Here is a 14,376-nt window from a genome sequence, read left to right as displayed (position 1 = left end):
TAAGAACCCGACGTTTTGGAGAAAGAAGTGAAAGATTTGACGTAAATTACAATTGTCTTCGTCGTTTTCTTCATCCAATTCTCTCCAACCTCGCACCAGTGACCGAGCCTGCTATTTTTCCACAACCACAACTACTTGGTGATACCTATCCAGCGACCATCCACGAGTCTACATCCGGATTTTAGAGACGAAACCTACATTGCAGGTATTTCGATTACTGATAAGGGTTAATAAGTGTTGATCAGCAATATAATTATTTGAACCTAAATAAGTATCCTACCACAATCATGAATACTTCTGGTGATCAAAGCGTTGACATTGTCACCAATATTAGATTGCCTCCCTTCTGGAATGCAAATCCTGCTGCATGGTTTCACCAAATTGAAGCGCAATTCAACCTGTCAAGAATAACTAATGATAAAACAAAATATAATTTGGTAATTACGCATTTACCTACCGAGATAGTTTCGATTGTTTACGACGTCGTAGATGCTCCACCGGATATCGATTCATACTTATACTTAAAAAACACTTTGATCAATAGGCTTTCTCTAAGTGAAGAGAAACGTCTTGATGATCTCCTTTCCGGCTCTCAGATGGGAGATCAAAAACCATCTGATTTCTATAGGAGTATGTTATCGACAGTCGGTGGATCGCAAGTCGTAAGTCCAAATTTATTGCTAAAACTTTGGCAGAGAAGATTGCCCCAAACTATCTCTGTAGCGTTATTGTCTTCAGGTAAAGATGAGATCAATGATTTGCTTAACATAGCCGATAAAATCTGGGATTCATTATCTTTTTCAACGACTCGTTTTCCTAAAATTGAAGTCAACAAAATTAACGACGAGTCCTCTTCCAATGTGCATACAACTTCTCAATTATTACAAGCCATAAATAACCTTTCAGTTTCTATTGATAAAAACTCACAACAACTTCATCAATGGCAATCAAATATCCAGACGAGCATTAACTCTCTTGCTGCTCGACTTAACGAACCTGACATAGCAACAAATCTTTGCTATAATTGTAAGATGTTAAGGTATCGATCACCTCGTCCAAGAAGTTCTTCCAGGCAACGTCAAAACCATATCTGTTATTATCATTCCAAGTATGGCGATAAAGCACGAAACTGCGAAAAAGAATGTATGTTTTATAATTCCTTTAAAGACACAAATCTTTCATCATCTTCACAGAACCAAAAAAACTGAAACAAGTTTCGCTAGAGAACAACAATTCAATAAATTCAAAACAATTCAATGAACGACGAACGCACCCGATAATTAATCAAATCAGTTCTCGTCTTTATGTTTACGACAACCAATCCAATTTAAATTTTCTGATTGATACAGGAGCAGACATCTCTGTGCTGCCTTATAAATTCTTTCGTAAACATAAGAGAGATACCATTTCTACATTAACGGCTGCAAATGGTACGCCAATAATTACTTATGGAAAAAAATTATTAACATTAACATTGCAATTAAGAAGAAATTTTCCACATGTTTTCACAATTGCTGATGTCAACAAACCAATTATTGGCGCTGATTTCTTAAACAAATTCGACATTATCGTCGACATCAAAAATCGTCGTTTAATTGATAATACTACCAAATTATCTTCAATAGGTAGCATCAAAAAATCTTTTATACCAATACCCAAACTCTTCTCTATCGAAACTAAATTCACTTCTCTCGTTAAATCTTTCCCAAAATTAACTTCATCACCTAATTTTTTATCTCCAATTAAACACACAACGCAACATCCAATCATTACAAACACTCACTTGCCGTTTTGTCGTCCAAGACGTTTAGACCCCATAAAATTTTCTATCGCTAAAAAAGAATTTGAACACATGGTATCACTTGGAATCTGTCGGCCATCTTCTTCACAAGTTTCTTCCCCATTGCACATGGTGCCTAAAAAAGATTCGAATGATTGGCGGCCATGTGGCGACTATCGTCAATTGAACCTTGCCACAATACCTGATCGCTATCCATTACCTCATATCCATGACTTCAATCTGCATCTTCATGGTTGTACAATATTTTCTAAAGTCGATCTTGTACGTGCATACCATCAGGTACCTGTGGCTGAAGAAGATATTCCCAAAACAGCGATTTCAACACCATTTGGCTTATTCGAATTTTTGAGAATGCCCTTTGGCCTCAAAAATGCCGCCCAAACGTTCCAACGCTTCATGAACGAAGTACTTTCTGGTCTCGATTTCATTTTTGTCTATTTAGATGATATCCTTGTCGCAAGTAAAAACGAAGAAGACCATTTACTTCACTTATCAACACTCTTTGAGAGGTTAACCGCTTACGGTATCAATATCCAACCATCAAAATGTCTTTTTGGAGTTTCCTCTTTAGATTTCCTTGCGCATGAAATTTCTTCAGAAGGAATCCGCCCTTCTCAATTGAAAGTAAAATCTATTAATGATTTTCCAAAACCTACAAATTTAAAGGAACTTCAAAGATTTTTAGGGATGATAAACTACTTTCACCGGTTCGTACCAAATTTTTCAGAGATATTACGACCTCTTTATAATTTGGCAACTTCCCTTCGTTCCAAAACACAACTTATACTTTGGTCTCAAGAAAATTCCAATTTTTTTGTTTCGGCCAAAAGTGCTTTAGCAAATTCGATCGCTTTAGCTCATCCTTGCCCTGGTGCTGCTTTACATTTAACCACAGACGCTTCCGACACTGCTATGGGAGCCGTTCTTTCGCAAGCAGTTGATAATTTTACAACACCACTTGCTTTTTATTCAAAAAAGCTCACTTCTACTCAATCGAAATATTCCACTTTTGATCGTGAATTATTGGCAATTTATTCCGCCATTAAATTTTTTAAGCATTACCTACATGGAAATCATTTTACAATTTTTACTGATCACAAACCGTTAATAAATTCCTTTTTTAGTCTTTCAGATAAAACTCCTCGCCAAACCCGTTACCTAAATTATATAACACAATTTACCTCAGATATCAAATTTATTAAAGGTGACTCTAATATTGTAGCCGATGCTTTGTCACGAATCACTATTGAATCCCTTTCATCTAATTATCCATTGCCTGAGGACATACGAGCAGCCCAAGTCAAAGATGACGAGTTAAATCATCTTCTACGCAATCAATTTTTGAACAATACTCCATACCAATTATCTCTTCAAACGGTTGCAAATACAAAATGCAAAGTTTGGTGTGAAACTTCTTTAACTTCACACAGAATTTATATTCCTAAAAATTTGAGAAAAGAAATCTTTGATAAATTTCATAATTTAACTCATTCTGGCATTCGATCAACACTTCACAATCTTAAATCTCGCTTCTTTTGGCCTCACATGTCTAGAAACATTCAATTATGGACAAAAGCTTGTCTAAATTGCCAACAAGCGAAAGTTCATAGACATATCAAATCTCCTCCTCAGAACATACCCATTCCGAGAGGTAGATTTGAACATATACATATTGATTTAATTGGTCCTCTTTCCCCATCACTTGGTTGTACTTACATACTAACCGTTATTGATCGGTTTACTCGATGGCCTGAAGCGTTTCCCCTCAAAGATATAACCTCTTCCACCATAGCGACTACATTACTTCGTCATCATTTTTCAAGATTCGGTATACCTCACACTATTACCCATGATCGAGGCAAACAGTTTGAATCCAAACTTTTTTCTCAATTTAATAAAATACTTGGTATCCATCAAATACACACTTCCACATACCATCCACAAAGTAATGGTATTTTAGAGAGATTTCACCGAACTCTCAAAACCGCTATTACTGCTAGTAGTTCTGGTAAAAAGTGGAACGACGCTCTTGAGATATAATAAAAACAGCGTCTTTCAATTCAAGACTGAATGTTTCGTTACTCCTTTTCCTTTTATAGCCATTATCATTTCCTGTTGTGGGAGGGAATATATGTGGCAACCACCACAATTATAAATTAAATCATAAATGAATAAATCATAGTAATAAGTTCTTTTTTAAACAAAAATTGTAAATCCATAGTGATACAAAAAGTTTGTTTATTATTATTATTATAACAAAATAAAAAGTCAAGTCACGTTGTAACGAAAATTGGTTTTAATCTCTTTTTAAATTGTCCCACAAATTGGTGACTCTTCCCACAGTGCTTCTCGGTACGTTATTGAGCTGGATTGATCTGCAATACGTAAACTTCTTCTTAATTATGAGGTAGAAATTTTCGGCATCAGTGCAGAGGAACGTTGGGCGCCAATTGAGAGATGAGGGGGAGAGGAAACACGTGATGGAGTCAAACTCTCAAAAACACTTAACTTGGTTTTTTGTTTACAATATTTTTTTACACAAGATTAATATAGCAACGATATTTGTCATCTAATGTCCTCTGAGTCGAACGACCTTCCTTTTTATCTCAGCTCCATGAATGCCCACCAATGGGGTGCGCCCGACCATTCGCAGTGTTGGAAGGGGTGGTAACCATGGTAACATGTTTGAGGTTTCAGATGCCATGTTTCTGAAGAAGTGTTTTTCTTAAATTTAACTTAACAAAAAAAATTTCACTACGAATCGTAGTCGCATAGATATCCTAAAATAGCCAACCCAAAAATTCCAAAATGTCGAACTAATAACTTAGCAAAAATTCACTCACACTTCTTCTCTTTACGAAGTCTGGTGATAAAGAGGAAGACCTCTCGCTAAAATCTTTCCAAAACCGGTACTAAAAAAAAATTTCGTGGATGACATAGTTTAATACAATTTCCCTAAATTATTTTCTAATAAATTTACTTTACAAAACTAAAGATTGAAGAAGAGAAAAAATTATGATTAAACATTAAAATTTGAATCGACACGAAAAATTAAATTAATTAATAAAAAATAAGTAAATGGGGTAACGGCATCTATAGATGGGAGGAACAAAATAAATACAAAATTACCATAAATAAAACAAAAGAAACCAACAAGAGCAGTCACTTGCAGAAGGGAACAATCGTTTAAAATTTCTGACAATTTTTCCAGAAATCTTCAACCATTCTTCGTAAAAGTTACAAGTAGAAAATGACCTGGAGTTAAAACATCGTAATTAGTAGACGCTACTAATCAAAAACGGTACACGTTAGAACAGCTTCTATTTGAATTAAAAATATGTTCATATATATATAAATATATATATATGAACTGTTGAATAAATTCGAGATTCCTACTCCTTTTACTTTTCCTATTCCTTATGAGAGGTCGCAGATGATCGGTTTAACATTTGATTTGTTTTCATATATTTTGGGACGAGTGGAGTGATATCTTACTCAAATTGATATCTTACTTCCATTGGCGTTTTCTTAACCTTGCGGTCTGTTGTATTAAATCTCTTCAAAATTTTATCAATATATTCTTCTCAAAGTATTTTCTTCCCTTATTATTTCCATTCCCAAAAACTTATTGAATTCTCCTACATGTTTTGCCTTAAATTCGTGTTTTAACCTTTCTATTGTTTTTTGTGTACACATCTTTCTTTGTGTATAGACACAAATCATACTTTGATCTTTTGAATCCATTGATCAAATTGTTCATCCCAACACTTTGGTGCCTCTTTAAGTCCATATAATACCCTTGTTCAATACATTTCATTTTTCCTTGTTTATTCCTTCTGGTATCTTTATAAATACATTGTCAGTTAGTTTACCATTTAAAAATGCTCTAATTGTTTTATTAGCCAATTATTATTAATCGCATGAACCATAAACATTCTTATCGTTGATCTTATCCTGGATACTGGGGCGTATATTGAATTCCATTCCTCATTTTTGAGTTGAAAACCTAATTGCCAACTAGCCGTGCCTTTTTTGTACCGTCTTTCTTTGTAGTAAATATCCATCTTGTATCTATTGCTTTGGTCTCGCTCGGTATATTTACTATTGTCCATGTTTCTTGTTCTTCGTGAGTTGATAAGTTGGTTTATTTGTTGTTCCAGATCTTGTATGTTTTTATATTGTTCTTCTCGTTCCTCGTCTTCACTGTTTTTCATCTGTTCTTCACTCTGTTCATGTAATTTTTTATTCTCTTTCACTTCATTTTTATCACTTTCAATTTTGTCCGTTATTTCTGTTGATCGACATTATCTTTATGTTATATACATGTTTCATCGCATAAAACATCTCGCGACATTATTATTTTGTCCTTTTTCCAACCAATTTCCAACCAATTTTCCCAACTTTTCTCTAGGTTTTATTAGCTTTACTAACAAAACCTTCACATATATCCACATCTCCGTAAAGAAGGCTACTGCCATTTCATCAAGGATTTCAACGACCGCTTCCGGGTTATAAGTGATTTCTTTGGAATCAACTCTTGGTTTTAATGATGTTCCAGTCATTTTACTGATAATCGCATCGGCAAAACAACATTTGAAATAATCTTGAATTAACTAATTAGTTAAACATTTACCAATGGTAAATAAATGCGATAATTTACCATATCAATTAATATTCCTTCAACATGAACGTTGATTTTTCTCTGGGAAAGTATAAAAAATCTCCCCGCTTCTTTAGCAAGAACACCATTCTTGTTATACCTAGTACATTATGAGAAATAATTTGGATCCGAGTTCTAAACGAAAGAATAGGAAATAGTATCTATGAAAACAATTAAAATTGATTTGTTAGTAAAAAAATAAAATTAAAATTACCGTTCCGTAGCTGCACATAAAGTTCTCAATGCACTTGCCCCTATCTTAAGATTATCTCGGAACTATCAACTTCGTTAAATGTATTTCGTTCATCTTTTAACATCTTTGTTAATGATAACGTTAATAATATGTACCTAATGTTATTTTATTATTATTATTTACCATTTATTGCCACAAATAAGAATATAAAATTACATAAGGTACACAAGAAGAAAAAATAATAAGAACAAAAATATACATAAAATCCCATTGTCGATGGTTAGTCGAGCAATGGATAAACTTAAACAGTATAAGCAGTATGAGCCGTATCAGCAAACGGATCATTTTATCGCACAAGCGATCTTTGCCAAATGACCCAACAGAACAAACAAAAATAATATTTACTGAATATGGCAAGTAGTGATAATTAGATATTATTAACATTTATCACCAAATAAGATTAAGCAAGAAAAAGAGAAAAACAAAGAAAAGACACGAAAAGAGGGAGAGAGCGGCAAAAGAGGCCAAAAGAATCTGCCGGATATCAGTTGCCAACAAGTTGCCAAAGAACAAAGAATCAGAAAACAGCCAGTTGAAGGGCAAGCAAGTGGCTCTTTAAAACATGTCTAAAATTAGCAATGTTAGAAATATTACGAATTTCAGAAGGCATGGTCTGTGATAAATTTCAGTGCTATGAACAGGAAATGTAAGAATAGTATCAGAACGTGAACGAGTAGCAAGCTCATGAGTTGATAATTGCTGGAACCTATCTGATAAGTACTTTGGGGTGCAGTTATGAAGGATTTTAAATAAAATGATTAATAAACGAAAGGATCTACGTCCCTCACAGGTTAACATCTGAATGTGATTGCGATACGGCGTTACATGCTCAAATCTATTTAGGTCAAATATGAACCGGATATGAATTTACTCAGAAGAATCACTGAGAGGTCGGGATAAACCGACCAGTCTTTTTAAAGAGTAAGAGCAAGCATAAAATTTTTGAATTTGCGGTTTCCAAGACAATGCAGAATCCATAAGGACTGCAAGATTTTTAACTGTGTCAGAAAACCGTATGACATTTCCATCCAGCATCAGATCACTGCAGGTAGATAGATTAATCTTACCAAGTAATTGACGAGTTCCAAACACAATAGATTGCGTTTTAACTGAGTTCAACTTAAGTCCGTATCTCCGAGACCAGTTCAAGACCTTAGATAGATCGTTATTAAGTCGCACAATAGCTTCCGGAAATTCAGCAACAGTTGTAGTAGTATATATCTGGAGGTCGTCAGCATACAAATGATAATTACACGAGATATAACTAGTAACACTATTAACGAACAAAGAAAAAAGTAACGGACCCAATACACTGCCCTGAGCAACACCACATTTGATTGCACAAGCAGAAGAAATTGAAGAGTTAGCGCGTACGCACAAGGAGCGATGGGAAAGGTAAGATTGAAACCAAGAAACACAGGAGGGAGTGAATCCGTAGGCAGAAAGAGACGCCAAAAGAAGGCTGTGGTCGACATAATCAAAAGCCTTGCTGAAATCGAGCAGTACCAGCACAGTAACACATCTGTTGTCGCAGACATATCTAATATCATCAGTAACTTTAATGAGGGCAGTAGTTGTACTATGCCCACTGCGAAAACCCGATTGCAACTCATTGTGTAAGTTAAACCTCTCTAGAAATCCTTGAACCTGTAAATAAACTAAGCGCTCAAGAGCTGTTGATAGTACGGATAAAATTTAAATCGGACGGAAATCAGTGTTACATAAAGAGGACTTGGATTTGGGTATGGGAACGACATGAGCAACCTTCCAGACAGAGGGAAATAAAGGTCGCTCAAGAGAAAAGTTGAAGATATGAGTTAAGGGAGGAAGCACTATATCCAGGATAGGAAGAAGAAGGTTGGGACCGATACCATCAGAACCCACGCAAGAGGACTTCGAATAAGCGGTCACAAGCGTAAGAGATAAGGAGCAAGATTTAAGAGAGGTAAAAATTTCATTAATTGTTGCCGCCTTAGTTACGTCATCGATGATCAGGGGAGGCTCTGCAAAAAAAGTTTGCCATCGACTCACAATCAAGATCCATCTGGACAGACGGAGAGTCAATCGCTCCGAGAGACCTCATAGTCCTCCAAAATGTTCTCGGCGCGACTCCAGACAGCCTCTGGTAGAAATAAGATCTCTTAGCAAACTTGCATTTATGATTACAGCGCACCGGTTGCGTAAAATTCGATAATTTTCCCGATTAGTACTAGAGGGTGTACGTTTAAATACCGACTTTGCACGGTTACGCAGTCGCATAAGAGATCTTATCTCATCACTCAGCCAAGGTGCAGGCGGGTGCCTCATCCTGCGTTGTCTAAGTGGCGCATGTTTATCATAGAGATTAATGATTTTAGAATTAAAGTAGTCCACTTTAGCATCAATATCTGCTAAACGATACAGTGGAAGCCAATCAATCATCAGTGCATCTGACAAGAGCAAATTAGTTTCAACTCGCCCTAGATCACGGTAAGTCGCAACACGCCGAGAACGACTCAGATGCTGCACCCATAGAGCACAATAGATTAGTCATCAATCATGGATGGAAAATTGGAAGGCAGGTAGCTGACCATGTGTAAGTATGCCGTCTGGACAGGATGTAATAATAAGAACAAGAAGAGAATGTGAGGTAGGAAGATGATGAGTAGGCAGAGAGGGTAAGATAGATAAGTTTAAGGAAGAAGTAACGAACTGAAGTTTCTCACCGCGAGTATCATTTCTCAACAGACAGGTATTAAAATCCCCCATTAACAGGATAGTCCCATAGATAAGTGAATGCCTTTCCAAAATCTCCTCCAACTGATCAAAATAGTTCATAGAAGGAGGGCAGTAAAAAACACCGAGTAATACTTTATTATAATCAGTTTTCAGCCGTACAAGCAAAAACTCCGCATTCGGCAACGTTCCATCGAAGGTTTCTACGATGGTAGCATGCAAAGTGTTTCGAATAAACAAGGCCACTCCCCCACCACGTGAGAACATACGATCATTTCTTAACAAATAGTAATTAGGAAGAGTGTATAAAGTAGAAGGTAAGGTCGACTTGAGCCACGTTTCGCTAACCATGATGACATCAAAGATATTCAATTCAAATGTAAGTAGGAGAGATCATCAAAATGAGCACAACCATTTTATCGGTCTAAAGAAAAAATGAATTAAACTAAAGAAAGATTATTAGTCAAGAGATGTTGGGATGTGGGAGTAAAGAGCGGGATTTAAAGAGTTCATGCTAAAAGGACTAAAACAAAAAACTAAAAGTGGTACAACGTGGTTCACGCAGCCTTGTTCTTTAGTTTAATATTTTTAAGTAGGTACAACTTTTTGAGACTGTTGGAAATATGTAAGAATGAATAATAAATTGAAATTTAATTAATAACTCATCCGCAGCAATTCTATATGAAAATGATAAAAGTTGTAGGCCTTGAGAAAGACAAGGTTTATTGCGAGAAAAGATTTCAAAAAGCCCCAAAAACAAAAGTCTGACGCCGCACCGCCAGATTTGACGCAATGTTCGTCATCATTGCCCATCGTTAAAACGTCACATTAAAAGGACTTTTCGTGAATTTAACGTAGATTTTCAGGCACCCAAATATGCCAAAAAGTGTCTAAACGATTTCTGAGAAGATACTTTTAAGCGATTCCCAGACGACACTAATAGATGTCAGGAAGTCTCCGAAAACTAACTTATCAATGCTTTTCCTCGAATATCCAGATATTTTTAAGAATTTCTTAATACTCAGAAATGATCTCAGATGTCAAAAAATCTCCAGACAAAACTTTTCCGTAGTTACCTAGACGTTTCTATGAAATTCTAAAATTATTATCAGAAAGTGTTTAAACGCATTCTGGATCACCTTAAATGTTACTTTAAACCAGGGCGAGAAAAAATTATAATTTCCTTTCTTTAATCAAAATTAACAGTATACTGGATTGCCTGCAAATACATATTATACAGTATGTCCCCGGATCGAGTTACAAAGAGGAAAAAAAAATTTATTACTGATTTTTCAAACTTATCTCAGCATACATAATGCGTCGGATATGTTCAAACCACTAAATCGCACGAACTTTATATTCTAACTATAGAAGTTAACTAATTATTCCCATTTTTATGTAAAAATTATAGTTTTACTAAATTAAAAATTTTTCAAGTTCAATTTACGATATGCAACCATAGAAACCAATAAAATAAAATAAAAGTTACAACTTATGTTAGTGAAAAATATACGGACAAATCAAATTAAAATATGGCTAATTGAATAAAATATTTTAAATGTAAATTAATGTAATAACACACTATGTAAGTAATAAATATTATTTATTTGTAAGTGAACAAATCCTCATTCAAACAAATTCCTTCCCAATTCGACACACATTTGAAGACGAGTTCTAAATTCTTTATAAGAAGTACGAATTTCCGCCAGTGGTAGAGATTCTATCGCTTTAATTATTCTTAGTTTTAATAGTTCTACATCATCTTGTAATGGTTCACTGTAAACAATTTGTTTAAATCGTCCCCAAAAATAAAAATCCATAATTGTAAGATCAGGACTACGTGCTGGTCATCAAATAGGACCATTTCGTTCAATCCATTTTTCACTAAATTGTAAATTTAACCATTTGGCACAATGTGTGAATGGTAAGCTGGGCAACTGTCTTGCTGAAAGTACATTGACCGTATAAAATTTAAGGATAATTGGATTTACGTCGCTCCAATAACGACAATGCTGGGAAGAAACAATGTCATTTGTTGAAAAGCTATCTGAAAAGCAGCGTCTTCCTCATTTAGTCTCTTTGTCTGCTTCTTTATGGATAATACAGAACCCGTTTCCAAAAATTTTTTCATAAGTTTGCGAGCCTCAACATGAGATATTTTTGTGTCCGGATATTTTTGCTGGCATTTTTGTATAACTACACGAAAACATGATTCACTAGTACCATAGCACAGTACTAAATAAATTCTCTCTTTCACGGTTAACATCGCATGAAAAGACTTAATCACACCAATATAAGTTGTAACTTTTATGGTTTCTATGGTTACATATCATAAATTGAACTAGAAAAATTTTCAATTTAGAAAAAAGCCCAATTTTTACATAAAAATTGAAATAATTAGTTAACTTTTATAGTTAGAGTATAAAATTCATGCGATTTAGTAGTTTGAACATATCCGACGCATTATTTATGTTCAAAGTAAGTGAAGAAAATAAAAACGAAATTTATCCTACGATATACCTACCAAAAAATACCTACTATTAAAGCCAAAATCCATGGGACTTGACAAATTGCAAAAAAGTGCTTCCCTATCTGATGCTGTAAAAATGTGAAAGGAATTAGGAAGTGTACTTGAAGAAACACATTCATCATTTATAAATTTAGCATATAACAAAATATAAATTGACGATAGAAGAGAATCATCTTGCTTTCTGAGGAAGTTATATCCAATGTTACTACTTTGCAATGGCCTGATAGGGAGAAACTTCTCCCAACTTTAAAACAATTTTTATGTGCTGTGTACTGCTTAGCTTCAGTAGCAACAAATTGGAAATGAAAAAAGCCAGCAAATTAGAATTTTTATATAAACTTTGCAATTCCTATGCATTGTTTTTTTTTTTGTTTTTGTTATAATAGGTATGTATTGTTTTTGTTTATCTTAGTTTTTAGTTGCCTGATTTTGATTTTCATTTCTTTTGATTTAAATCATGGATTGATATAAAAAAATTACTTGATCGAAAATTCTAGATAAGAACATTATAGAAATTGAATACTGAAAAATAAAAATTAAAAAAAAAATATATTTAATACATACCGCTTGATAATTAAATACTTAACAATAAGCAAAACTGGATAAAAATCCTTTCTTCATTGCATCATCTCCAGAAATACATAAAAAATACATACAGTTGTTGCATATAACTTATAATACGGTTTCATCCCTTGATAATGTACTCTACTAAAACAACAAAAACATTCCTAAAATATATTTATATTAAACCTTTATGATAAAAACTTGGAATATGGCAATCTTACTCTCCAGTTGAGTTGGATAATGATCGCTTGAAAATATTTGAGAGTTGAGGTCACCTTCTAGATCCATCTTAATCAATAAATAACCAGAATCCTTTTAAAAATAAATAATTAGATGGAGTTATAATTTAAAAGAAACAAATTATTACCTCAACATTTCTTTATCATACATTATATGTATGTACATCAGCAAAGAACTGTATCATTTCAGCAGTAGCTGCTTTCTCGTCCAATTCATATTCACTCGTCTCAATTATGGAAGTGGCCAATTCTTTTTAAATAAACGTAATAAAATCCAACGTAATTAATTACGCAGTAAGAAGCGTACTCACCTCAACACAATTTGGATCCATTTTATTAAACAATAATAAACGCGGTTTAAAGAAAATGAATTCCTCCCTCTCCGGTGTTTGGAGTTATAAATACTCTTGGAGGTTCTAAATAAAAAATAAAGGATTAAAAAAAAATGTTTGAAAAATTGAATTATGTAGAACAGCCTGTACAAAGAAAACTGTCATCCATTTGCGACAACACAAATCAAACCAATGATACCAACCGTAAATAAATAAAATTACCAATCTCAACAGAATTCTTCAATCATACCTACTTGCTGACATACTCGCTTAATTGTGGAGCAATAATTCTAGTAAAAATCAAATCTAACGAAAATTCTTCAAATGGCGAGCTTCCCATTTTCGTTTAAATTTAAAATACACGAAATCTCCGAAGGATTTCAAACTTGTCTGTTGTGTGAGTCACTTGTTCGCCACCCGACATTATTTTACTTTATTTTTCTTTGTTATCGTCTTAGAACCTTGTATTTTCATTATCTTTTTTTCTTAAAAGAAAAACATTACTTTTTTCATTAGTTTTGATTCATTTCAATTTACATCCATTTATATTTTCTTGTGCTCTATATCAACTATATTTTTTTCTTTATTTACTTTAATAAATATTATTATTGAAATAAAATTATTCAAACAAAATAAACCATTTACGCAAACTATTTACGCTTTATAAATATAAAACCATTTCCAACCACAACCGTTCCTGTTAAATACCCTTTTTCAAATCCATTAAATTTGTGTGTTAAATGGGATTCTTATTTTCGGTCAGAGGAAGCATTAAATAGAGCAGTTGTGAAAAAGAATATGGATACAGAGATTAAGAAAAATATCATTGTTTTGGATAGGTCAAGTCGTAAAACCCTAAAACAGATGTAAAAAATTTACAGAAGAGGTCGGTTTTGGAGAAATGTGAGTTGGGTAAATACCCCTACTCCATCCTAGCAGAGATGTTTCCTGGACCGTTGAGAAGGCTAAAATATTCATTCTTATTCTAGCAACTGTGTTGTGTTGTTTAAACAGAAGTTACCGAGTGAACTTATTTGAGACCGTATTTGTGTTTTTAAACAGGGTTTTTTTTTAATTCTTGAAATATATTTTTTTAGTTTATGTGTTATCTTTTGCTGACAGTTTTTATTTACGGTAAGTTAGTATTTTTACAGTTCACGTCTTTTTTATTGATTTATGTACGCGAGGAGCAAGTCTTCTGCAATTTCTTTTTGTGATTATATCCTACATCTCATCGATTGCGTTCATTTACCTTTAATATTCAAAATATTTATTAATTACG

The 14,376-nt window shown here is 33.8% G+C and overlaps 1 long non-coding RNA gene across 1 annotated transcript; it reads right to left on the bottom strand.

Moving 5' to 3' along the window:
* Positions 1 to 12,546: 12,546 nt before the first annotated feature.
* Positions 12,547 to 13,288, bottom strand: LOC139430722 (uncharacterized). The gene is made up of 4 exons (XR_011641106.1): positions 13,074 to 13,288; positions 12,891 to 13,012; positions 12,745 to 12,835; positions 12,547 to 12,687 (listed from the first exon to the last, which is right to left on the bottom strand). It is a non-coding gene; the product is annotated as an uncharacterized lncRNA (long non-coding RNA).
* Between the last annotated feature and the right edge of the window lie 1,088 nt (positions 13,289 to 14,376).

This window comes from Onthophagus taurus, chromosome 7 (genome assembly GCF_036711975.1).
Source record: "Onthophagus taurus isolate NC chromosome 7, IU_Otau_3.0, whole genome shotgun sequence".
In the NCBI taxonomy this organism is placed as follows: Eukaryota; Metazoa; Arthropoda; class Insecta; order Coleoptera; family Scarabaeidae; genus Onthophagus; species Onthophagus taurus.
The sequence above is the reverse complement of the archived record's forward strand: the minus strand, read 5'-3'. Positions and strand labels throughout refer to the sequence as shown.